Source organism: Sus scrofa, chromosome 15, assembly GCF_000003025.6.
Source record: "Sus scrofa isolate TJ Tabasco breed Duroc chromosome 15, Sscrofa11.1, whole genome shotgun sequence".
NCBI classification, from domain to species: domain Eukaryota; kingdom Metazoa; phylum Chordata; class Mammalia; order Artiodactyla; family Suidae; genus Sus; species Sus scrofa.
In genome coordinates, this window is record NC_010457.5 from 138,256,674 (window position 1) to 138,282,290 (window position 25,617).

Here is a 25,617-nt window from a genome sequence, read left to right on the forward strand (position 1 = left end):
GAGAAGGGACGGGAAGGGTTCCTAGGCAGCCAGCCCTGGACCATGCATCCCGAGACCAGAGCCCAGGCCGCTCCCTCGTGCGAGGAGCAGTGGTCTTTCTTGGGGTTCTTGTTCGCGGCTCACCTGCGTGTGGCGGCCCAGCTCTCCATGTTGGAGATAAAGACGGGACGAGGGATGGTCAGCAGGTGGGAGGTGACTCAAGGCCGGGGGGAGGGCATCCCCCATCTGCCCCGTGGACAGAGGAGGGCCTGGGGTAGAGCCCCAGGATCACTGTCATGTAGGGGGCATTGCTACGGCTGCTGTTGTCACTGCCGAATGAGTGGGTTGCCCACTGTAGCCGGTGAGCCCTCTGCGTGGTGTGGTCGGTGCCCCTGGCTCTTTGCTCGCTTCCCCCACTTGTGCCCTTCACCTGCCTCCACACAGGGAGGAGCCCAGGCCCAGAGGCCCCGCCGCACCTGCCAGGGTGGCTGCTCCTGAGCTGGGCTGGGCTCGCATTCCTGGTGGCTCAGCTCCGTGCAGCAGGCGCATCCTGGGTGTCTCCGTGCCTGCAGTTCTGTGCAAGTTCCAGGGGGAGTTCTGCGTCCCCCCAGATCTACGTGAAGGGTGCCTCCTGGAGAGCCACTCGGCCTTCCGATGGGGACGCTGGGCAGCGCAGGGCAGGAGGGAGGAGAAGGTGCCCACCGAGCCAGCCTGGGCTTCCGCCCATGTGCGCCATGCGCCTCGCAGCGGCTGCAGAAGGCAGGTACCCCTGTGTGTCTGTCTCTCACATACACACTCACTCACAGGCACACAGTCTCGCTCAGGGGTGCACAGGGGCAGGATCCAAGGCCAGTCCCCTTTGGCTCTGAGTACCCGTCCACACCACAGGCCCTCCTCCTCCCAAGAGCTCTCGCCTGCCTCTCCCAGCAGCAGCCAGGCCCCCGACCCCGGGCACCATGTGGGACACACCGGCCAGCTCTGAGTCCTCCTGGGAGCCTGGCCAGTGTGTGCGGTGCCACAGCCCACCTGCGCTGAGCGGCCTTCTCCAGACTCCTGGGACCTCAAGCAAGACGGCGGCTGGAAGACAGATCAGGGCTTTTTTCCACTTGGTGCCGTGGCCCAAACCTAAGTGCAGAAACCGTGCGTCCCTCGCGGTGCCAGGGTGCCCGGCCTCAGCGAGCAGACGGCGTGCAGAAGCATGTGTAAATTTCATTTGGGCGAACGTCGACTCCTGATTATTGCAGCGCCTCTTTGTCCGGCGCTGATTGGCCTTCGAGGCCGCAGCCGCCGACACCCCAGCTCCGCTTCCTGCCCACGCCGGCCTGCCGGCCAAGGAGTTAATGATCTGTAAAAGCGCTTAGGTTCGGGAGGAAGACTCCTTGGGAGGAGCAAATTTGTTTGTAGCTCACAGACTCATTTTGTTCCATGAGGGAACTTTCTGGCAGCCGTCTGTTGGGATCCCAGAGAAGTGAGAAGTGCGTTTTAAGGGTTCTCCAAGGACAGTTTCTTTTAACCAAATAGAAGGATGCTTCCTGAGATCGTCAGCAGCCCGGGGCCGTCCCAGCTGCTGAGAGCCAGGGCAGGTGACGGCCGAGGGGGACAGGTGAGCTGGTCCAGGCCTGTGTCCAGGGAGAGCCAGGCTCCAGGGAAGGCCTGTCTGAGGACTCGGGGTTTAACGGCCACGTCTCAACAACACGTGACGGGCCAAAGGCATTGTCAGGGTGGCCCAAGGATCGAACCTGAGACAGTGGGAGGTGGGTGTTCGCCCGTCAGAGCAGCCCCGAGGGCCCAGATCTCAAGCCTGAGGGTGTTGACACGGGGCTGGACACCCTCTGGTCAGCGCGGCCCTCGGACGCAGGGGAGATGGCCGCGAATATTTCCTTGATGACTTCTTCCTTCCAGCACAGGCTTTTCTGCTACTTCCAGGGGCCTCAGCAAAGCTTGGTGGTCCTGGGCCGCCGTGGACGCCTGTGGTGCCCAGTGTCCCTTGGGGGATGTGGTGTTGGTGACAGTCCTGTTTCCCTATGAGGGGTGGGCTGGGGACTGCTTCCCCGACCCCTGGAGTCACGCTGTGGCCAGTGTCCCTCGAGCTGCCATGTCACTCTCTAAATCCTCTGCGGATTCAAAAATCCTCTTGCGTTTCTCCTGCAGCTGCTTCTCTCGGAGGAGCCGGGCTGGCGTTCCCGACGTTTCTCCTATTTAGGAGAAATAAGGGGAGAAAAACCAGAAGTGGGGTGTGGGGGGGGACAGGAGACACAGGAGGAGGGACAGCCAGCCCATCCCTCATGGCGCATCACCCTTTAATTCCAACAGAAAGAGAAGGATTGGAATTTGGAAGATGGGCCAGGGAAATCGTTCAGCAAAGGAGCAGAGAGTTTTCTAGAAGCCTGGCCAGGAAGGAACCCTGACCCCAGGGGCGGGGGTGGGGTCACGAGCACCCCTGCTTGCTCCGGGCAAGCAGAGAGGGTGGGGGCTCCGCGGCTTGTGGATGGGGGGCGGCTGCGCCTCTGGCTTTTCTCTCCTTTTGCGTCTGCAAGACTCAGTCGTTCGTGGCTCAGAAGAGTCTCTCTGTGAAGACCTGGGGGCGGGGGCGGCACCTCAGTCTTCAGTCCTTCTGGACCCGCAGCGTCAAGCGCAGAGGGCCGCCCCCCTCCCCGCGCCCCTGTTTAGCTGAGTTCCTTCCAGCCTCCTTCCTCCCTGCAGGAACCTCTCGTCACACTGGCCTCCTCCCCAGGAAGGTGGAGGATTTCACGTCTTTCACCAGGTCTTGAAACTGGTGTGTCAGAGGCTAGCTGTGCCCCCAGGGGACACAAATTCCCTTTAAATTCTCAAAAATCGCTAGGCCTCACCCCCTCCAGGGCCACGGCCACCTAGAGCCAGATCCTCACTTCCGCCTGGAAGAAACGAGGTCCGGCTTGGGGACAAGGCATGACCAGGTCATTCAGGTAGCAGGTGGCCAAGGGGAGGGCTTAGCTGGGCCTGATGGAACCTTCCTTTGGGGGCAGCCTGACCCCTGAGGGCAAGTCCTGCACAGAGGCTCTGTCACTCCTCTTGGGGCGTAGGCTGTGCCCCCTTTTCACAGATGGCAGCGGGGATGAAGGGTCTCAGGGTCGGACAGGACCAAGGTGGGCCTCCGACAGGGCAGGGCGACAGGGAGCTGCTGGAGGGTGGGGGAGAAATGCCTTCCTCCCAGCCAGATCCTGCTCTAGGAGGAAGATTCCAGAGCCTGCACTGAGCATGCTCAGTTTCCCCTCCCAAATCCACCCATCACCGCCGCCCCAGCTCCCCTGGGCAGCACGGCTGAGGAGGCACAGGGGCCAGAGGTTCACCAGCCGAGCTCCCTCCGTGAAAGAAGACCTCACGGTGTAGAAGACGCACGGAGACACGTCCCTGAGCTGCTCAGAGCTGTCGGAGGTCGGCTTCAGGTGCCCTCTGCTCAGACCCCTCCCGACAGGGGAGATGGGGGGTACCTGTGCTTCCTCTCTGCTGCCTGGTCCCCAGAGCCCCGCCCCGCTCTTGGGCTGTCCTTGGGGCTAGAGGGTCCCCTCCCCTGCTGTGGTACACGCCCCCCCACCTCCCTCCCAGTGCCCACGGAGTGCCCGCCGAGGCCCATACACGCTCCCAGCTTTCTTTCATGCAGGCGAAGTGGGGCCAGACCAAAAACTGGCCTCTTGTGGATTTTTTGTACACAATTGACCAAGGGAAGAATTCAGCCCAGGAGTCTTGTTTGGGCCCCTCTTACGGCTGTCCGGTGCCCTCGGGGTCTGCTGGGTCAGCTCCCAGGCCAGCAGAAGGTGTCCAGCTCCGGGGACTGCCTTCGCGCTGTCCTGTGGGTTGGTGCCAGTCAGCAGGGGCCGTTCCAGTTTGATGCTATTGAGGGTGATACGAATTCACCATCGAGGTCTCCAAGGATCCTGCAAACCATGTCGAATGCCCTGCTGCGTAGCCGTGGGGAGGTGGAGGGAGCATTATTGGCACAGGGCAGGATCGTTTCCTAAAGGGAGAAAGGTGGTTTTACATTTTTCATGTTTGTAATCCTACGATCTCACACATGCTGGTGGTTCCCCACTGGGACAGAAAGCACATAGCACGGGGAGCCGCTCCCACGCCTTCCCTCTGCTGGGATCAGAGTCCCCCGGCTTCTAATGACACGGCATCAACCTCTGAACCCCCGTGGATATCCAAGGTCACAGCCTTACTTAGTGCTAATTATGGCTTCAACTCAACAGCTAAAATTCCTGAAACTCGAGCTACCCTCTGCTGGGGGGAAAGTGGTTTCTTTCCACACCCTTTGGGTCACTTAAAATACCTTTCCTTTATGCTTCTCTCGAGCCCAGTGCGGGATGCGAGGGAGAATCTGAATTCCCCTTGGAAGATGCCCTGGGCTTGCTGGTGCTTTGAAGAGGCGTGCGTGTACATGGGCACCCTGCCTGCAGCCCAGAGGGCACCTCGCTCAGAAGGTGGGCGAGCAGACTGCCAAACTGTCCTCTGGGGCAAGCGGGGTGCTGGGCGAGGGCGGCATCCAGGCCACCACCTAGTGTGCAGCCCAGGGGGCAGCCCGTGAGCTGAGCAGGGCCGGGAGGGGAGGCGGGGGAGGTGGAAGGGTCTTGCGTCTGTGGATGGAAGCCCTGTCTTCAGCGCAGAGCCCAGTAGCCAGAGATGCTTCCTCGTTAAGGGACATTCCAAGCAGGCCTCCCCTTGTCACACCTCCTGGTCGTGGTGGAAGTGAGGTGACCAAGGTGAGTGCCTGGGCGAAAGGAGAGGCGCTTGTCCAGGCGGTGCCGAAAGACTGACTTTGGAGTAAACGCCTTGGCCATGTCCAAGCAGACGCCTGGACAGGTGCAGCCCCCAGGACAGCGGGGCCCGGAGGCCTCGAGTGAAAGGCCGGTCCGGGCGAGCACCTGGGGCTTTGTTCCGAGCTCAGCAAGGAGCCTGCACAAACCCAGGGGCATCCACTGAGCACCAAGACCCCTCCACCATGACCGGCCTCCTGGCGTCACCGTCCCAGGGGCGGCTTCCCACCAAGGCACCAAGGACATGGCCCCCGTCCTGAGAACCAGGTGGCCTGTCACTCGGAGGGAGGAGAGGAGAGCCGGCGTGGTACCTCGAAGCCCACAATAACCCATCTCGCCTCCCTGCGGTCCCCTCGTCACCTCGGTAGAGCAGGCGGAGGTGGTGAGGACAACCCTGTGGTTACAGGTTCGGGGGGATTCGCGTCACTGGGGTCGTCTTGGCGATTTGTCCTTGTGGTTGACCTTCAGGACTGTTCTTCAAAAATTAAGTTCTTTTGCACGTTCATGTAGAGTCTGGCTTTCTGCCTTTCCCCCCATCGTACTGAACTCCTCCAGCCACGATCTGCTTCCAGGGCATCTTTTGGGGTCAGATGCCCACCTTCGGGAGAGAGAAGTGATACTAACTTATCCAATGGTGTCCCAAGGGACCGTCTGCAAAGTACTTTTTGTGTTTTGGACCAGCCTTCCTTTAAAGACCTTGCCTTGGCCCTAGAGGCAGACTGAGAGGTATATCCAGAGCTTGGCCCCCCCCCCCGGACCCTGAGGAGAGGCAGGGCCACGTGACCGGTTCTGGCCAATGGGCTTCAGGAGGAAGGGGCAGCATCTCCAGGCAGAAGCGTGGGGCGCTCAGCTCAGTCGTCCAGTGCCCCCAGTGGCTGGAAGGCCATGTGTCCCCAGAGGTGCTGCTTCAAGGCAGTGGAGCACCAGCCTGAGTCCTGAGTGACCGTGTGGAGCCGAGCCCCAGCCAGCCTGGACAAGTGGGAACCACACCATCCCGGGAGAGGCAGGTCCTCATTTGTGGTGGTGACTGAACCCGCCGTGCAGCCCTGCGGGGAGAGGAAAGACAGTGGTTTTTTTATGTTTTATTTTTTTAATGGCTGCCCCTGCGTTGTGTGGAAGTGTGTGGGCTGAGGATTGAACGCATGCCTCAGCAGTGACCTGAGCTGCTGCAGAGACAATGCCAGATCCTTAACCCTCTGCACCACAGTGGGAGCTCTGAGCCCGTCTGGTAACCCAGGGGTCTGTCTCGTGTCCTGAAGCGTGAGGCGTCTCTGCTCTGCGACATGGGTTTGTGCCTGGAAGGATGGTCTAAACATAGTCCTTTCTGATTCATCTGGATAGAAGCTCGGTTTCTAAAGGCACAGTTCACTGAAGTTTTGAATACGTGGTGAAACTTTTTCAGAGAGTAGCCGTGGCTTCGTTTCTCTGTTTATTAAATGTGGATCTCTAGACCCCAGATTTCCCTGAGATAACTCCTCTTCCGTGTCATTTTGCACTTTCCCTAAGCATTAGTCACACTCTCGTCTCTGGTTCAAGTTGTAGTGGCTTATTTTCGGCGTCCTGCTTCCGTTTTGGGTTTTGTTAAAGCTGTCTTAATTTTTCTCTTCCGTAATTGCTCGCAAGGGCAGTGTTTTATGTCAATGTGGAGTCACCCTGAATTCTTTAAAAACTGTGTGGAAGTCCTGCACCCCTCCGTTTTAGAGACAAAGCTTTGATGAAAGCGAGTCTCGAGGGCAAGGTGGGTTGTGGATCTGAGATTTGAAGGAGATGCTGAGTCCCTCAAACACACGGTTGTCGACGCTGCTCTCCGTATTCGTGGGTCTGTCTTGGCAAAAGACATTGCTGTAGAATGTTAAGCTGGCATCCAAATGGGAAATAAAGGCATTAAAGGAGATCCCGTCGTGGCGCAGTGGTTAACAAATCCTACAGGAAACCATGAGGTTGCGGGTTCGATCCCTGGCCTCGCTCAGCAGGTTAAGGACTGGTGTTGCTGTGAGCTGTGGTGTAGGTCACAGACCCGACTCGGATCTGGCGTTGCTGTGGCTCTGGCTTAGGCCGGTGGCTACAGCTCCAATTAGACCCTCAGCTTGGGAACCTCCATATGCTGTGGGTGCAGCCCTAGAAAAGACAAAAAGACAAAAAAAAAAAAAAAAAAGGGCATTAAAAATGGGCAGGTCATGGAAGGCTGATAAGGAGCGGTGGCCTTTGGAGGCAGACTGAGCAGTCACACCGGGGAGTAGTGGGGTCTGATTCCACTCTGCCCTGAATTCACACTGACGTCTATGTGACGGGCCCATTGGGAACAACGTGAGGGTACAAACTCTGCCCCCAAACCGTGGATTCGGTGGGTAATGACTGCAGTGAACTTGGGACGGAGGTGACCCTTCTTAGAGAACATGCGCTGGTGGCGTGTGTCTGTGTGCCTGTTTGTGGCATTTGCATGTGTGCCACACACACAGGCATCTGGAATGAGATGGCATGTGTGTACACACGCAAATACACCAGGAGGCACTTTGCTGTACACGAGAAACTAACACAGCCTTGTAAACCAGCTCTACGTGAATTTACAAGAAGAGTCTCTCGCCCACCCTCACAGGTCCTTCCAGGTTCAGTGCGGACAGAGGAGCTCTTAGATTTGCGTCTCATGATGAGAAGTTTAAATAGGAACTGTTGGGAATTAAGCTCTTTTTTAGAAAGAGACTGAGCGGCCTCTTTCAGGGAAGGAAACATCTAAGACATCTTTCCGGGGCGGGGTTTGGATGACGGCGCAGGATCCGGGAGCGGGCCGACGGAGCCTGCGTGCTGCCCTCGGACCCTGGGGCCTGGCCTCCACCGGGAGGGTCACTGCTTTCCCACTTTAGCCCTGAGCGCTCACAGCCACACCACCCATCTGTCCACGGGCTCGGTCACTCACCCCATCCTGCTTCTCTGAGCGGAGTTTGCCTGAATACCCGGGGCCCTTCTGGAGGCCGGCAGAGCGGGGCAATTTCTTTTAAAGATATCTCCCTTAGAGATGTTTAATAAGCTATAATTTTGTGTGTGTGTGTCTTTTTAGGCACCCATGGCATATGGAGGTTCCCAGGCTAGGGGCTCAATCAGAGCTGTAGCCGCCGGCCACCACCACAGCCACAGCAACATGGGATCCGAGCCACATCTGTGACCTACACCACAGCTCACAGCAGCGCCGCTCCTTGACCCACTGAGTGAGGCCAGGGAACGAACCCACAACCTCATGGTTCCTAGTCGGATTTGTTTCTGCTGCACCACGACGGGAACTCCAAGCAGGGCAATTTCTAGGTGTGCTGTTTGTGTGGTGCTGAAGTTTGAGAAGCTGAGATGCCCTGAAAGTGGCTGAATCCAGAGCTTGGGAGGCAAAGGGCCTCGGGCAGAGGGTGGGCGAGCGAAGCTGCAGGCTGCCTGCCCTCTGGGGAGTCCTCGTTCCCAGAAGTCCACCCTTCCCTCCAGGGCCCCTGAGTGCTGCTGGTTTTTCCAGGTCAGGTGTGTGTCTCCGCAGTCTGCCAAAACCAGGTTCCTAATAGGTTTCTTGCTGTGGCTTAGGACGGCATTTGCCTTTTTCTGCATGAGTATCCGTACACGCGTCATGTTGCGAAAGTAACAGATTTCTGGGCTGTTGGACAGAAAGAGCGCCCTGTAGAGCAGCTATGGGTGCAGTGATTTCTGTCGGCCAGCGTGCATTCGAAAAGTTGCCCACTTCACTGAGATTAGTTTGGGAGCTGAGAGCTGGCAGTAGTTAGGGAGAGGCCACCATCCCAGCTGATTTGCTGCAGGAAACAGTTTTATGTCCCCCCTCCCTTTGTTGTTGTTGTTTTTGTTGCTGTTTTCAGGGCTATACCTGCAACATATGGAGGTTCCCAGGCTAGGGGTCGAATTGGAGCTGTAGCCACCAGCCTACACCACAGTCACAGCAACACGGGATCCAAGCTACATCTGCGACCTGCACCACAGCTCACGGCAATGCCGGATCCTTAACCCACTGAGTGAGGCCAGGGATTGAACCTGCGTCCTCACGGATACGAGGCAGATTCGTTTCCACTGAGCCATGATGGGAACTCTTGTCCCCCATTTTCCATCGTTTCTGTCACATTTTCCAGACTCTGCTCCCCACAGGAGATGGGGTGGCACGCCCCTCAGACAGTGGGAGTTTGGGTTTAATTCCGGCCCTGGCTCCTCTGTTGGGTGACGGGGTCTGCAGCCTCTTCAGGCCGCAGTGTGTTTCTGTTGAAGACGTGGCAGAGGAGGGCAGAATCCCACAGAGAAAGCCAGTTCCTGGCACGCTCCTGTCACTGTAAACCTGCAGAAGACTGGCCTTAGCATCCCAGCCGCAGGGCCCTGGACCTGCCCTCCTCAAGATCCCCTGGTGACCCCCGACTGCCAAGTGCCAGTGGGGTTCTCCCCGTGATGTGGTCCTCCCTCCAGCAGGGGGCGCTGCTGGCCAGCGCCACGCGCCCCTAAGAGACTGTCCAAACTCAGCCTCCCCACTTCCCCCAAACCCGTGCCCCTGACGGACTGCATCCCCTGGTGCCCTCACCCACAGGAGGCACGGAGATGGAGAATGAGGCGCAGGTTTGGGATCCAGAGGTCTGGGTTCAAATCCTAGCAAAGCAAGCTACCCTTTTCTTCATCCCTTCAAAGGGGGGGTCTTGTTCCAAAGTCGGGAGCCCCCCACCTGCTCCTGGGGCTCGAAGCTGGATGTTCTGCTGAGTCAGCGTGACCCTCGCGAGTCCTGAAAGCACCAAGTCCGACAGCTCGTCTTTTTTCTCCCCAAAGGGCCATCTCAGTTAGTCCCTGGGGTCGCGATGCCTCCTGCTGCCCCAGCTGGATGCCGTGGTCACCGCTCACCACTCGCTCACTTCTCGCTGGTTCTCCAGCACTGCTGTGTCTTCTTGTGCCCCCGGGTCCCCTCTTCCTGAACCACAGCAGGGGCCGCCCCACCAGGGCCCCCGCCAGGATCCTCCCCTCTGGCCACCCTCGGGCCGTCCCGTCCTCATCTCCGAAGAGCCCAGCTCCTCCTGCAGGGCCCTCCTCACCCTTCTCGCTGCCTCCCCGTTCCCCTGCCACTCTCTGCCCTCCAGGGTCACCTGTGCTCAAACCCTCACCTCCCTCCAACCCGGCCCTGGCCCTCCCCCTTCCCGCCCAGGACCAGCCTCCTGGAAGACCCAGAACCAACCCCATTCTGTGAGGAGTTCCCCGAAGCCCTGGAGACTTAATTGCTGCCTTTCTCTGGGCTTTTATTATGTGTCTTTAATACTAAACTTTTTTTTTAATATTTCGCTGTAATCATTTGTGTGTGTCATATACATTTGTATTTTAAAGTGGAATGATTGTAGACCCTTAGGTTCCTGTATTATACCTTCTGTAGGACACATTATATTTTTGGTGTAATAATTTGTTGTCTGTCCCCGAGGGAACTGTGAGCTGGTCGAGGACAGGGACCAAGTCCCCCTCATCAGGACACACTGGCATCAGCAGAAAACCCTTGATTAACATTCTCTCAAGAAGATGCTGCTGCTCCTAGGCCCATAGTGTCTCTCGCTCTCTTTTTTTGTCTTTTTAGGGCCACAGCTATGGCACATGGAGGTTCCCAGGCTAGGGGTCCGATCAGAGCTGCAGCTGCCGGCCTCCGCCACAGCCACAGCCACATCAGATCTGAGCCATGTCTGCGACCTACACACCACAGCTCACGGCAGTGCTGGATCCTTAACCCACTGAGCGAATGCCAGGGATCAAACCTGCATCCTCATGGATGCTAGTCGGGTTCTTAACCTGCTGAGCCACCGCGGGAACGCCCCCTCATGTCTTCAGGTGTCACCTGTCAAATATGTAAAGACATGGATCGGGCTGGTGCCCCTGGGATGGGACCCAGGTGACAGGTGTGAGAGCGAAGTCAGTCATGGGGGAGGAGGGTCCCTGGTCTGGGGCTCCACTGGCCTGATTGTGGCGGTGGCTCTGCGCCTGCTTGGTGACCCAGGAGGCTGACCTCAGGCCCTCTCGGTATCTCTGACATCATCAGATGGGCCTTCCTGCCCCTCCAGCCCGACGAGGGGCCCTGCAGGGTGACGGCTTGTCGCCCCCCGCCCCCCACCTTCCACTCATGAGTTTTATTTGGAAGCCGAATGTAATGACATCTGGAGAAATCGTAATTCACTGGTTAAAATAGCTCCTGGGTTTGCAGGCCCGCGTGCCAGGAAGAGGCTGCATCTTCCTCTCCTCCGGTTACTCGGCACGGCTGGCTCCCCCCTCTCTGGAACGTGGGAGTATCCTTTACAGCGTCTCGTGACTCATGGAGAAGAAATGGGACAGCCCCGCTCAGAGGCGGGCTGCACGGGGCAGGGCTGAGGCTGGGTCCGTGGGACTCGGGCCTTCTGCCGAAGCTCCTCCGGGGACTGAGGGGCTGGCCCTGGGGAGCCTCGGGCTGCGGGGGTGGGTTCTGCAGGGTGGGTCTGTCCAGGCAGTGCCACCCGAGGCATCAAGTGGAAGGGACCCGCCTGGTGGCCTGGAGGCAAGCTTGCCCCTCCCCAGGCTGCTCTCCTTGGCACACAGGCCACTCCAGACACAGTCAGCCTGAGTCACTGAAGCCGAGCCAAGGAGGGGGGCTGGGGGGAGAGAGACAGAGAGTGTTTCATTTCTTTTTCTTTCTTTCTTTTTTTTTTTATTTTTATTTTTTGTGCCTTTTAGGGCTACACATGCAGCCTATGGAAGATCCCAGGCTAGGGATTGAATCGGAGTGGTAGCTGCCGGCCTACACCACAGCCACGGCCACACTGGATCCAAGCCGCTCTGTGACCTAGCAACACTAGGTCCTTGATCCACTGAGTGAGGCCGGGGATTGAACCTGCGTCCTCATGGATACCAGTTGGGTTCATAACCCGCTGAACCACAGTGGAAACTCCCAGTACACTTCTGAGTGGGCGTGAATTTCTCCATGCCCTGGAGGGCAGGGCCAACAGCTCCCCCGCGGGCCACAGGGAGCCACAGCAAAGCCCTGGCTGGTAAATGCGGCCTCTCCAGGGGGCACATTCCTCTTCTTCAGGCACCGTGGGCAGGCTGGGCTCAGACATCTGGAGCATGGACAGGGGCCGCCGGACTGTCCTCACCCGCCTGCACCCTCCCGCTGCCCCCAGACCCTGAGTGGGGCAGGGGACCCGGGCGCATGGCCTCGGCAGGCACGGTGCTTGTCCGGGGCACAGAGAGGGGACAGGATGCACAGGAGGCACCCATCACCCCGGCACGGTCCCTCCGGAACCCGCAGCCTGCGCCGGTGTCAGAGCAGCCTTTCTGAATGTCACTCTCAGAGCTGAAGGCGCGGGTCCTGGCATCTCTAAGGTCCCTGCAGAGCCGGGGAGGGCAGGCAGTGCTTCGGGCTTCCCTGCAGGGCAGCACAGGCCCCTCCACCCAATGGGGGTCCTAGGAGCTTTGAGGTGTGACGGGGGATCCTGTCCCCCAGCCACTCCCTGGAGGGTAGGACGGTCCAGAGGGGTGGGCCAGTCTCCCCCACCCCCCAACCCAGTAGCCTCCCACCCACCCACCCAGCAGTGTCCTTGCCTCTCGCTGGCCTAGTGAGACTCACTGGCCACGGCTTCTGTCCCGTCCTTGACAAAGGGCCCAGGGGCCAGCAAAGAGACCAGCGTGTCTTGCCTGCAATAGCCACTGCTTGGTTCAGGATCCACTTACAGCCCCTTAAAGCCTAGAGACCCCAGGGGAGAGATGGACCTGGGCGGGGGAAAGAGGTGGCCCAGTCAGCCGTCCAGAGCAGCCTTGTAACCGTGCTACGAGCCCTCAAACCCAGTGCTTCTTGGCTGAAATCTGCCTGCGGTGGGGGGTGGGGGGTCGGGGGGCGGGGTGGAGAACCACCTCGCCTTCGCCCTTGGCTCAGCCCCACCGTCACCCCGGAGGACGTGTCCTCAAGCTTCTCCTTTGAAATCCAGTGGCAGTTAATGAGTCTGACATGCGGGTAAGGGGCTCCGGGCTCCCTCCCACCCTTCCAGGTCCAAAGTGTCACTGCTGCGGGCTCTGTTTTGTCATTGGCACTTCCCATTCTCTCCCCTTCAGTCCCTCCGGGCTTCCAGGCCCAGCTCTGAGCCTGGAGAGGTGAGGTCGCAGGGAGGGGGGGGCCTGAGCTGCAAGATGCCTGCCAATGTCCCACAGAGTCCTGCCCAGTGCCCAGCAGGGGCTCCCAGGTTGGATGGGTGAGCCTGGCGCCTGCCCCATAAGGGATGGCCCTGCTTACAGCCTCCAGCTCTTCTGTTATCTAGGCCTGCCGGGCTTTCGCCGCCCAGAGATGTGCCTTCCCGTTCTCTCCCGTGAAACAAAATCCCAATTTCCTCCCGTCCCTGGGCAAGCATTCGTCACCTCTGTCTTGGGGTGAGCCGCTCTGGGGCAGTGAGCTTTGTGCCCGCGGCCCCCCTGTCTCTGCCTGTCCGGCCGGGCCAGTGGCGGGCAGAGGGGCCAGCAGCAGGGGTGGGCGGGGGGGTGAGGGGTGCAGAGCATGCTGCACTTAGTGCCCCACAGTCTCTTCAAAGCCCTTACCCGGGGGAAGAAGAAAGCTCGTCCAGCTGGCAGGTGACCCTTCCCAGACCCACTGGCACCCCTGCTGCCTGCCCGTTCAAGTGGGGGGTCTTCCAGATGCAGCCAGACCTGTGTTCTCTGTGTGTGAACTGAAGCCGCTGGCACAGCCTCAGGGAGGTCGATTCTTGTTCTGGCCTTGTCTCCATCCAGACGGTGGCATTGGCGGTCACAGCCTGTCTCAGCTTCTAGACAGGGACCCAGATAGCACAGGCTGGGCGCTCTCACCCCCCTCCTTCTGCCCAAGAAGCATCTCTGAAGAGCCGGGGCGTGGCCACAGCACAGAGGCTGCATCCTGGCTCTGGGCAAGCCCTGCACTTGGCATTTCTCACAAGCTTCCATGTGACTCTGATGCTGCTGGTCTTGAGTAGCAGAAGCCTTGAGGGCCGTGAGTCCAGAATCGTTACAGAGGGAGGGTCCTGCTGGGAGCCTGGCGCTTCACCCCTGGGCGTCTGTCTGATCTCCTCATTGTGGCTCCCCTTTCAGCAGGTATTTATGGAGCACCTGCTGTGTACGTGCCCTGCCCCAGACCCTAGGGACCTGACGGGAGAAGAAACAGCATCCTGCCTTCTCGGGGCCACAAGAGGGTTGACATAAGCATCTTATCTGCTTGTCTGCTTTGTTAGGTCATTGGTTCCACACCTGCAGAGACAGAGCCCGGGCACCTTCCGTCCAGATGGAAGACTTGCAAAGAGTGGTGCCCACCTAGAGGTGCATTGCCCGGGGTCTTAAATGCTTAATGTGTCTCCCTCTCCCCGCAGGGCCCCGGGATGTTCGGGGAACAGAGCCCGAGGGGAGAAACGCTGGGTGTCCTGGGGGTGGGTATGAGCGCACGCAAACCACCCCAGTCTGGCTGCTCATGTCTGGAAGCCGCTGGAAGGTTTTCTCCACTCCGAAGCCACACGTTTCTTTGCGCTGTCATGTTGCGTTTCCTTTGCAGGACTCATTGTTCCTTTTAATCTGAAACCCTCGCTCTCGCTCAGGCGTGGGACACGTCCCTCTGCAGCCGGTCTGTGCCTGCGGCTCCCCCCCGCCGCCCACCGACTCGGTCCTTTCGCTCCAGTGCCAGGTCACCTCCATGAGTCAGTCTCTGGTTTATTCACAGTTTTGCCTCCGTGTCTGTTTTGCTTCCATTATTTTTAAAAAAGTCTCTGTTCTTCTCTGTGATTTCCAAGAGCTCTTTCCCTGGTCTCTTTTCAGAGTAGACTCTTATTTTATCCACGCACCCTCCTCTGGCTTCTCCTGAAATGATCAATTCTGCTGTTCTGAGAGCTCCATCCGTGTCCCCCGGGACAGCTTGGTGCTTGGCCTGGCCGTTTCCCCTGTGTGGCCCTCAGCTGCCTGATGGGTGTCATCCTTTGTTTTCTGTTCATATTTAGGACACAACTTGTCGATGGAATGCAGTGGTTCCTACTCCCCCAACCGCCTCTGTGAGCTGTGCTTAAACTGTCAGAAGGCCGTGTCCAGGCTTGGCGAGGGGACAGAGGCCCCAGTTGGAGAACAGTTCTGGACAAGTGCCTAAGAGGGAGGGGCTGGCCAGTAAAGAATGGGCGAGGCCCCAGGGTGGCAGCTGTCAGCTTCTCTACCGCTGGGCTGTTGCGGTTCCTCTCCAGCTGGCACGTGCCCCCACCCCAGCAGGCCCGGCGGCCCAGGAGTGGGGGTCTTTGTTTGAGGCACAGTGAGTGGGCGGAGAGAAGCAACAGGTAGCAGCAAGGGAGAGCCCCTGGCAGGGACCTGGGCCAGGCCAGGGCCCCTTGGAAGCGAAGATGCCTCCTCTGTGCATGCTGAAGGGGCAATGGGAGCTGGATGTCTGCCCTGTGCTGTGGACCCTGGCCAGGCCCTGGGCTTCTGTGGGCAGTTCCTGGCCTCCTGGTGCCCCCTCTGCCCTCTAGTCTCCACATCTCAGGTGTTCGCCTCTCTGCTCGTCCCCCCACTGTCTCCCAGCCTCCCTCCATTTTGGAGGGACAGCTCAACCACGTCCAGGGTTCTTTGTCGCTTCCCTTCTGGCTGCAGAATGTGAGCGGCACTTTCTCTGAAAAGCTGTCGCTGTTTACCCCGCGCTCTGGCGGTTTGCAGACACGTTTGTCCTCCCTGATTCATCTCTGGGCGTTTAACACTGGAAGCCTTCCTGCCACACGAACGATGCTTGATGCACATTGGAAAGATCGGTGGGTGGGTGGGAAGAAAGAGGGGAGGGAAGGAAGGAGGGAAAGAAAGGAGGGAGAGGGAGGAAAGAAGGAAGGAAGGGTGGAGGGTGCTTGTGGACAATGGATGGGGTGGATGAACAGTGGGGTGAAGGGAATGGAGGGAGGGAGGAGGGAGGGGTGAATGGGAGGTGGCTGGCTGGCGGGTGGATGGAAGGAGAGAGGAAGGAAGCGTAGAAGGAAGAAGAGGGGGCTGGATACGGATGATGGATGGATGAAAGGGACGGAGGGGAGGGGAGATGGGGGGATGGCCGGGTGGGTGACTCAGTGACTCGATGGGAGGCCTCAGAATGAACCTTCCCCCTCAAGCTCAGCCCTGCCCCACTTTCTGAAGGTCTCTGGTTGAGGTTTCCCTCCGTGAGTTAGGTTCTCGGGACGCGGAGTTGAGTAAGACCCTTTGCTGGTTCAGCCCGATGGTCTGGTGTGCGGCAGAGAGCAGGACGGCCACCCTCCGTCCAGCTGCCACCCCCTCCTTAGCCGGCCGGCCAATGCAGAGAGTGACCTGTGCACGAGACACACAGCTCAGGTGGATCCCACACGCGAGAGGCGGGCCAGGGCCCCAGATGTTTCCCATCTGCCGCGCAGAGCGCCGCCCACGTCAGCAGTCACGGCTGGGGTCGGGGTGACATGGAGGGGGCCGGGGGTGACATCAAGGAGACGCTTGGTCAAGAAGACGAATGAATCTGCTGCTCACTCCCGCCTGAGCCCCGGGTCCCCGGGCCTGCGGAGCAAACCCTGGAGCCCGTGCTGCCGGGGGCGGGCCCTGTCACTTCTGGCTTTTCCATGGATGGTACGCTGCTTTTCCCCTTGGAGCGCTGGGGCAGCTCGTATATCAAAAACTGTTGTAATTATTTCCTCCACTGAGGAAGGCTTCCATTTAGCTTTCTTTAGCTGCCCCCCTTATTAATTATCTAATTACAACCACATTCTCGGAGAGAGCAGCCTTTGACTTTCTGCCCAGGACCACTTAAAAAGGCTTACATATTTGGAGTGCTCTGAACTTAAAGGAAAAAAAAAAAAAAAAAAGACGTGTGTGTGTGTTTCCATGCACTGGAGTTTTAGGGGAAATGTGTCTTTACCTTTTCAGAGCTCTGTCTTGATTCAGTAAAGTTTCTAGAGTTCCCTGAAGAGCTGGGCTCCAGCTCAGAGTTCTGTGGTGGGGGGCAGGGGCGGCCCTTGGGAGGACGAGACTCCTGCCTCTGCTGCCCACTGCTGAGTGGGACCAGGTTTCTCTCTCACTGCCATCCCCCGCCCCCCGGACATGGCCCATCCCTGTATCAAAAGCCCTCCTGTGTTCCCAGGACTTGGGTGCCTCTCCTTGACTCTCTCCCCCAGGCGGACATTCTTCTCAGACCCGTCTCAAAGCCTCCTCCTTGATGGAGCCATTCCTGCTTCCCACCTCTCTCCCCAAGCCCCACCCCCAGCCCCTGTTGCAGATGCTGACAGGCCTCCTGTCATTGCAGCACTCAGGTCCATAGCCAGCAGCGCCTTTCCAGCCACCCTCTCCCCGCCACCGCCAGCAACCCTGTGTTTCTGGAGGGGGAGGGCATGTTCTCTTCCCATCCCCCCCATGCCAGCGTGGCCTCCCCACGCACAGAGGGCTCTCAGGGATGGACTGGCCTCCCGTGGGTTTTGAAGGTCGTCTGGCTATTGGCGTTTGTTCTCCAGACATGGACACAAGTGCTGTGTGCTTCAGGTCCTCAGTCAGACACTCAGACCCCAGGGAAGTGGGACCCAAGGGCTCCCAGGCCAATCTGAAAAGCCCCCGGGGAAGTTCAGCTCCCCTGGGAGGGATGGTACTGTAAGTTTGGGGTTGGCTACAGGCTGGGCATGCCATTCGACTGGGCCCTGCGGGACTGGGCAGGCAGCAAGCAGCCCGTAGCCCAAGAGCAGCAGGCGACAGGCCAGCAGCTGCCCAAGTCAGGAGCTGCCACCTCAGAGTGAGGTGGGGGGGGCCCACCGTTCTCACCCCCTGTACCTCCAGCACCCACATGTGGGGCCTGTCAGCACATGCAGGGGTCCTGGGCCAGGAGCTGGTGCCCAGTGATAGCCCCCTGCCACCTCCAACCCCACTGTCCCTGTGCCCACTTACAGCAGCCATGGCACTCACTCTGAAGTCTGATGATCAGACACCCTGGCCCAGAGCTTCCTCTCCAGCAAGCTTGTGGGCGAGGACAGCAGCCCACGAGGTCCAGCCACCGCCCCCTGACCCTCCGCCAGACCCCGCCAGCATGAGCCCCCGACTCCCACCCACTGTGACACCACCCTCCTCCTCCCTTTGGACAGCGCTTCACTCCCCCGACCAGACCAGACCTTCTCTGTGGGGAGGCAGGGCTTTCTGGTGGCGTGTGGCCTTTGTCTTTTGAATTGGTTCCTGGTGCCTTACTGGTGGGGTCCTGTGGGAGGTGGGGGGATGGCGGTCCAGGGACCATGGGCTGGCAGCTGGAGGGCAAGCCTGGCCCCTCGGCTCCACTGTGATGGAGCCGCATACGCTATACGGATCAGTGGCGTGAGCTCCAGGGGCTTCCTGGGGATGGCGAGACCACAGCTGTGTATCTTGAGGGCAGCGGGGGGTGCCAGGGTCCGCACGTGATGGAACCGCCTGGCACCGTGTGCACACACACACACACACACACACACACCCACACACCCACGAGGGACATGTGCATAAGCCCCAGACTGTCCTGAGGTCCACCTCTGGCTGCGATGCTGCAGGAAGCTTGTGCAAGATGACACCAGACGGGGAGGCCAGGGGAGACCATGTGGGGCCTCCATGTCCTTTTTTTTTTTTTTTTTGCAACTTTCTGTGACTCTATAATTACATCCAAAGCACGAGTTTAGAAAGTCACCCCTCCCTTGACAGGCTCCTCCCCCAATGGCCTCCCGTCTCTCTGCGTCCTCGACTCCTGCCCCTGCGCGGTCCCCGAAGCCCCAGCAGTCACCTCACCTGACACCCCTTCCCCTCCCGGTGTTGGGCCTGGTGGGACGGCTCTTCTCCACAGGCGCCCTGCTGGGGGTGGCTCACCCATGAGGCCAGCACCAGCCTGTGGGGCACCACGGCATCAGGCCTCTGCTGCACAGGAGGCAGGGGATCCAGCCCTCGGGATCTGAGTGGCAGGAGAGGGTGGAGGTGGGGAGGCAGGTAGGAGCTCCCGGCCTGGTCTGGGCTCCTGGGGGCAGCGGGGTGCAAGTGCCCTGTGGCCCCGACTCGCAGTCCCCTGTCCAGCTTCTGCCGGGGCGGGGGGGGAGGAGGCCGGGGTCAGAGGGGCTTGCACCTGTTCCACCCCATCCAGGGGCCCCCTGTGCAGAGCAGCCGCGTGCTCCCCAGGACCCCAAGGTCCGCAGCGGCTTCTCAGCCTCCCTCTGCCTTGTCTTCCAGGCTGTCCCGCGGGGCTGAGCGCAAGTGGAACTGGGGCACATCGGCATCCGCGTCTGTAACTTCTGAAACCCAGAGGGCCTCCAGGACACCGCCCGTCCCGTGCTCCAGGAAGCGTTAGACAAGGGGACAGCGGCAGAGCCCGGACCTCGGCCCCCCACCCCTCAGAGACGCCCCCAGAGGCAGCGGCGCGCACTCGCGGTCCTTCTTGCCGGTGACATGTCTTTTGCCATCGTCTCCACTGCTGGGGTGTGTCCACAGCCCCAGGCCTGGGTCTTATTTTTTTTATTCTTTCCGGGGGAGGGGATTTATTCTTTCTGAAAATCGGTACATTCAGGAACACATTTACGAGGGTTTGGATTTGGGATTTGTATTTTCCTCTAAGTGCCTTCTTAATGTATAGTTTTCAAAATAAAACAGAAATGCATTCCTGTTCCGTTCTGTTTAAACTGGACCAAGGCTCTTGGACAAAGAACCTCGTATTCCCTTCCCGCCCTCCAGCCTCTGCATGGTCGTTTCTAGTAAGCCTGGAGCCCTTCGCACAGCTCTGCTCTTTTTCTTTCTCCGTGATTTGCTCAGCTAACCCCCCCTTTTTTTTAAAAAAAAATTTTCCCATTTCAGTGTATATGTTGCTTATTTGTCTTATTTATTGAGATGTTTTTAACAAGCTCAGTGACTGCAGTGCGGCTGTGTGTCCTGCTCCCCGCCCAGGAACAATAAAGACGTCCCTGCAGCCCTGGCTCGGCCTCTTCTTTTCTCTCCTTTGCAGCTCGAGAAATGGCCTGAGAAAGTTGCAAAAATAACTACCATTTCACCCTGAAGGGGAGAAGATAAGAAGTGGGACCTTTTATGCCGTACGTGATTGTAGAACTTTCTAGAAAGCACCAGCTCCGATGCGGTGGAGTTGCCCATGGAACCAGGCCTGGAGGAGCGGGTGAGGTTGGCCTCGGCCCCTCTGTGTGCCCGTCTTCTCAACCGGCCTCCCCGTGCACAGCCTCAGCTGCTAGAGGCGAGTTCTCCAGGCCATTTGCTGTGCTTCAGGTCACAGCGCGGACAGCCTGTGTCCTGTCCCTGCTGCCCTGTCCCTGGTCCTCAGAGCCTTCCCGGGCGGAATCCCTTCCTCACCCCAGATGTGACCTTCCTGCCCTCCTTCACGCTTCCCCAAGTGGCTCATAGTCTGTTCTGAATACATCCGGTGCCCCCAGCAACAGAAGCTCCACAGGCACCTGTCCAGCCCTTGTAGCCCCGTGTCTGCAGCTGGGCCAGGTTAAGGATGCAGCACCTGTACGTACGTGCAGGTAAGCACGGAGCTCGGGAGCCTAAATTCCAGAAAGACCACGCTCTGAAGCCAAAAGGAGAAGCTGGCTGGGGGTGGTCCAGGCGGGCAGAGAGGCGGTGCAGCCTCAGCTCCATGGGGACAAGACGTCCCACTCCTCACCTGCCAGCCTCCTTACTGTGTCAGCGGCATCTGTGGGGGTGGAGGTGGCTCCCAGGGTTAAGGGCTTCCAGCTGGGGACCTCTGAGTCGCCAGGTCACCCCTTTAGCCAACAGGTCTCCTGAGGGACAGCTGATACGAGGGCCTGCTGGATGGGGCTGTCCATGGATGAGAGCCGTACGGACCCCCTCCCCCCGCCAGCTCCCAGAAAGGGTTCTGAAGAGTGGGGGTCCCAGGCAGGGCTGTGGGGGCCTGTGCACCCTCTTTCCCCACTCTTGGTCCTGTTCTCGGGCTCACCAGAAAGCCAGGAGCTGCAGAAATGCCAGGCCATCCTCAGCTTCCACTGCCTGGTTGGCTCCTAGAAGTGACCTGGACACAGCACCAGCTTCCCTGGGGGCTGACACCACCTGGAGGCATCCTGTTTGGGAGCCTGGTTCCTGCAACACAAGCCCCTGTGTCCACTGCACACGTGCACACACACACACACACACACACACACACACCCTCAACTCCAGGCTGAGACTTTGGGAAGGCAGCGCTGGCAGCTGGGGTCCTGGCAATGAGTGTCCCGCCCTATCCTGCGCTGTCCTTCGGGGTCCTACGGAGGACTTCGAGGGCCATGAAGACTGCAGAGGTCACGGCCCCTCTCCATGAAGTGATTGCAAAATCCCCAAATCACATCACGTAGAACTAGCAGACCGGGTGCCTTACAGAGCCTCCCTCTTGTGTCTGGATTGCAAAATCCATGCTCCCCCCCCACCGCCCCGCTGGAGCTGACACCTTATCTGTGTGCAGAGTGACCAGCCCCTGGGTCTCTGCTGTGGGCGACCAGGCCCTGGCAGCACCCCCACCCTGAGCCCAAAGCAGAGGGTTTGGCCAGGGCTGACCGCAGCGGGGGACAAGGAACTAGGGCTGCCCAAGCAGGTGAGGACACACGGCCACAACTCGGGGAGTCAGGGGACCATAGGCCCAAGTCCAAGGTCGTATCTTGGGACCTGGAGGCCCCCCTCTTTGCCTCTGGGTCCCTTCCCCGTCCAGACACCAGCACCCTCAGAGGGCCCCACTTCCCCAGGACCCAGGCCTGCTGATGGGAGTAGCCAGACCCCGCTCAGCGGGTTTTTATCAGCTCTCTCCGTGCTGTGCCGTCTTCGCGTTCTCATACCTGTCTCCCTCCCTCTACCCAATCAGGAGGATTTTCCTTAGTAGACGTCGTACCCGGCCTCCAAAACGATTACCTGGAAATACGGAAAGGGGTAACAATACATAAATCACCAGGAGCATTTTCCAAAAGGCTCCGGCCCCGTCCCGCGGGGTCTCCGGGCTGGACAAGCCAAGACGACGATTCCAGGGGTGACCTGAACTCGCCCCACAGAAAAGGCACCAACCGAAACACGGACGCTTCTAGGTTCCATTTAAAACAGCTGGATGCGGGCGTCAAGGCCTCCCGGCCTCCCACCGCTAAGGATGGGAGCCCACAGGACCAACGCCTCCCCAACCGGAGGTGTGTGTCCTCAGGAATAGTTGAGAACCCCCTTCCAGAAGTAACGCGGCCAAGGATTCACATCCCAGATGGCACTCACCTTGGTATTCTCTGCCTTTACCTTAGAGGCTGCCCACGCCTCCCATTCGGGTTTTAGCTGCTGACGCTCTGCTCCTGGTCCATTGGCTTAAACATCCCCTCTGCTGACATGCCTCCGCCCGGGACCGTGGCCCCCAAGAACCAGAACTGCCACCTGCCCCTTTCCTTCCAGGCCTGGTGGGGAGGTGGGAGGCCTGACTTGGGTTCTCGAAGGATCTCGGCTTGTCTTGACTCCACGTCCACTGCGGGCCAAGCTTAGAAGGGTGTTGCTCCCTCTCTGCCGCACCTGGGACCCCCACTGGGACCCCCCCGGGACCCCCCTGAGATGTAGAGACGTGAGGGGCAGGGCCCTGGGCGTTCTCAGCTCCTCTCCCAGCCCGAGGGGACTCGGCCTCTGCGGCCTGACTGCCAGGGCTTCCTGGTGGAGACTGGAGGGCAGCTGGAGAGACATGGGTGCAGATGGAAAGGAGGATGGGGCCCCCGCGGGGAGGGAAGAATGGGACCTCCGGGGAACCAGAGTGTGGGGTAGGTGCTGCGGGTGCTGGAAGTGGCTGGGACAGAGGTGTTGAGACAGGTGCCCCACAGCAAGAGCATGCCTGCCCCCCCGTAAGTTGCTCAGGCCCCCAGGGAAGCGTTGGGTTATTTCAGAATTGGCTGGTTTCTTATTAGGGGGTAATGCCCATCTGCCAGTCCTGGAGGCACGGGCAGGTGCTAAGCTGTAGGGACACACATGGGATGGGATGGAGGTCACGTGGGCGACGTCCTGGGGGTCCCACGGGGATGTGATGGGCGTCTGCTGGAGACTCTGGGGCACAGAGGAAAGGACATGCCAGGCTGGACCCCGGGAAGACTTTTCAGGGAAACAACCAATGAAAAGACAAAGAAGTGGTAAGAAACGTCCAAGGACAGAGACTTAACATAAAAGACAAAAAGGAGCTCCCATCATGACTCAGCGGGAATGAACCTGACTAGGATCCATGAGGACACAGGTTCAATCCCTGGTCTCGCTCAGTGGGTTAAGGATCCTGTGTTACCATGAGCTGTGGCGTAGGTCACAGATGCAGCTCGGATCTGGCATTGCTATGGCTGTGGTGTAGGCCAGCAGCTGTAGCTCCGATTCAACCCCTAGCCTGGGAACCTCCATGTGCGACAGGTGTGGCTCTAAAATGACAAAAAGAAGAAGACAAGCACTCACGGTAGTAGAGGGTCAATTTCTGCTCCCCATCTTTCTTGGGGTACAGCAGTGCCTCCCCCGGTGGCCACCAGCATCGGGTGAGCCGCAGGTGAACGGCACGCTGCTCCGGTCCTGGTGCCCTGTGAGGGTGCAGGGGGAGCTGCTGTGTGGTGAGTCTCAGCCACACTGCCCCTCCCACCCACCCCCATTCCTCCCTCCACACCCCACTTTGTCCGGAGTTCAGTGGTGTCCCTGGACTCCCGTGCTGGAGCTCTAACCTCCAGGACCCTGGACGGTGGACCTATATGAAGCGGGTCTTAGGGAGGCCGTCGAGTTCAAGTGGGGTCCTTAGGCTGGGCTTCAGCCGACAGGATGGGTGTCCTTAGAGGAGAGGACGCCGACAGGGACAGAGAGCGACTGGGAGCGAACAGGGGCCCGCCTTCCGCGAGCCAAAGAGAGAGGCAGGGCCCGACGCTCTGCGGGGCCTCGGAGGGACCACACTGCCCACCCTGAGCTCGGGCGCGCAGCCTCTGGCGCGGAGACAGTGCGTTTCTGCGGATGGAGCTGCCCGTGTGGGGTCCCCTACGGTCCCAGGCCTGGTCAAAGCTGCCAAGCTCCCTGCGCCTGTGCTCACTTTTGTTGAGAATGAAATGAGAGAAATGGAAACAGAACTCAAAGGAGCTCACGTGGCTGCCTTCCTGCCCAGATTGCGGGTGCCTGGTGGGGGTGCGGCAGGTTCCCGCCCATCACAGCCCCGGGCGGGCATCTCAGGATGTGGGGAGGGAGGAGGAGGTGCAGAGGACGAAGGGGTCTGGTGATGTCGGGGACAGAGGTGTCATTTCCTGGTCTTCCTGCTGGTGGCACTGACCCAAGAGGGAAGCGTGTGTGGACACAAGAAGGGCTGCCCCGCCCCTCCCCTGCCTGGGGGTGTGGGGGCGACGCCTTTGCACCCTTGCTTTGAGCACATCAGCCCACAGACAGCTGTCTTCCATGGAGACCTGATGATGCTGAGCCACCAGGGTGCTGGACTGATCCCGGAATTAAGGCCTGAAGGAGACACCCTCTCTCTGTGAGTCTCCACTGCCCTTCAGAGGTTGTCCAGCCCCATGAGCCACCTGCTCCTTGGTCCTCTCTCCCCTGGAAGCAAAACATCCAGCTTAGAGCAAAACCACCCCGAATGTGGGCCTAAATCCTTCACAAGCTGAGCTTCTGCTTAAAAAGGCACCACGGGGGCAGATGCGGCCGCCCTGCCCCCGCCGTGCCCACCCTGCAGGTTTTCCAGCGTCACAATTTTTGCCGCATCCCCACTGTCTGGGGGCTCCCTTCCTGGGGCGGCCCGTGGCCTGAGCAGTTCCATCCATCCCTGCCGGGCTCAGAGCTCCTGGGGGAGACTCAGGTTTCCAAGCAATTTCCTGGGGCCTTCGGGTCCATTTAAATTCCCTAAACGCAGGGCTTCAAAGTCAAGGTTGGACGGGAGCGCCATCATGGGAGCCACAGAAACACCATGTTCCCCAAAGGCCGGCACGTTGTGCCATCCAGGGGGCAGGCGCCGGCTTCAACCGCCGTCCCTGCTTCCTCAGACCTGAAACCGTCTTCAGGTATTTGTACACGTGAAAATGTTTCTAGCTGGAATGTGGCATTTGGGTCCATCTTCTTGGGCAATAACAAAATCGAGGGGCATTTAAAGATCAGCTTGCTGAGGTACCAAACCTGACTGATATCCATGAGGACTCAGGTTCGATTCCTGGGCTCGCTCTGTGGGTTAAGGATCCGGCGTTGCCATGAGCTGTGGTGTAGGTGGGGTGGCAGATGTGGCTCGGATCTAGCATGGCTGTGGCTGTGGTGTAGGCCGGCACCTGAGCTCTGGTTCCTTAGCTTGGGAACCTCCATATGCTGCAGGTGCGGCCCTAAAACAGGGGGAAAAAAAGATTAACTTGGTGAAATCCCAAGATGCCATCCCAGAGGAGGAAGAAGGTAGAGACTGGAGAGGCTGACATCTCCACTGTTTCAGATTTTGACGGGAAACACGTGCCCTCTCACAGTAACTCGCTCCTCCGTGTGTTCGAGCCGCACTCGTGGCTGATGGTTTTCTCTGCCCGCAGCAGCTCCAGGAATGCCGACTCCTGAGTTTTGCAGGAAGGGGTGAGCTGCCAGCATCACGAGCCTCCTCTCTGGCCTGGCTGCTGGATGCGCCTTGCTTCCTGTGTCGTGGGCCAGCTCTTCTAAGTCCAAGACTCTAGGCCAGAGGTCTCCAGACAGCGTTCACAGAGAGGCTCCGAGTGGGGTGCAAGAGGGGCCTGGGCTGGGAACCTCCTCAGAGAGGGAAAAATCGCCAACAGGTGTTCCCGAGGAGGGGGTGGCCGACACCGCACCCCGTCCCCGCAAACACAACTTCTGGCCCCCTTTTCACCTGAGCTCTAGGGGCGGTGGCGGGGGGCGCAGCCTCCAGCCAGAGTGACACTTAGTGTGGCCCGGGGGACAGTGTCTACACCTG

At 59.3% G+C, this 25,617-nt stretch overlaps 1 protein-coding gene across 1 annotated transcript in view; it reads left to right on the top strand.

Annotated features, from left to right (window-relative positions):
* Positions 1-19,668, top strand: part of TWIST2 (twist family bHLH transcription factor 2) — a 47,702-nt gene extending 28,034 nt beyond the window's left edge. Inside the window, exon 2 of the mRNA XM_003133776.4 lies at positions 18,939-19,668. The gene's annotated coding sequence lies outside the window, so the exon portion shown is untranslated. The remainder of the gene's footprint in view (positions 1-18,938) is intronic.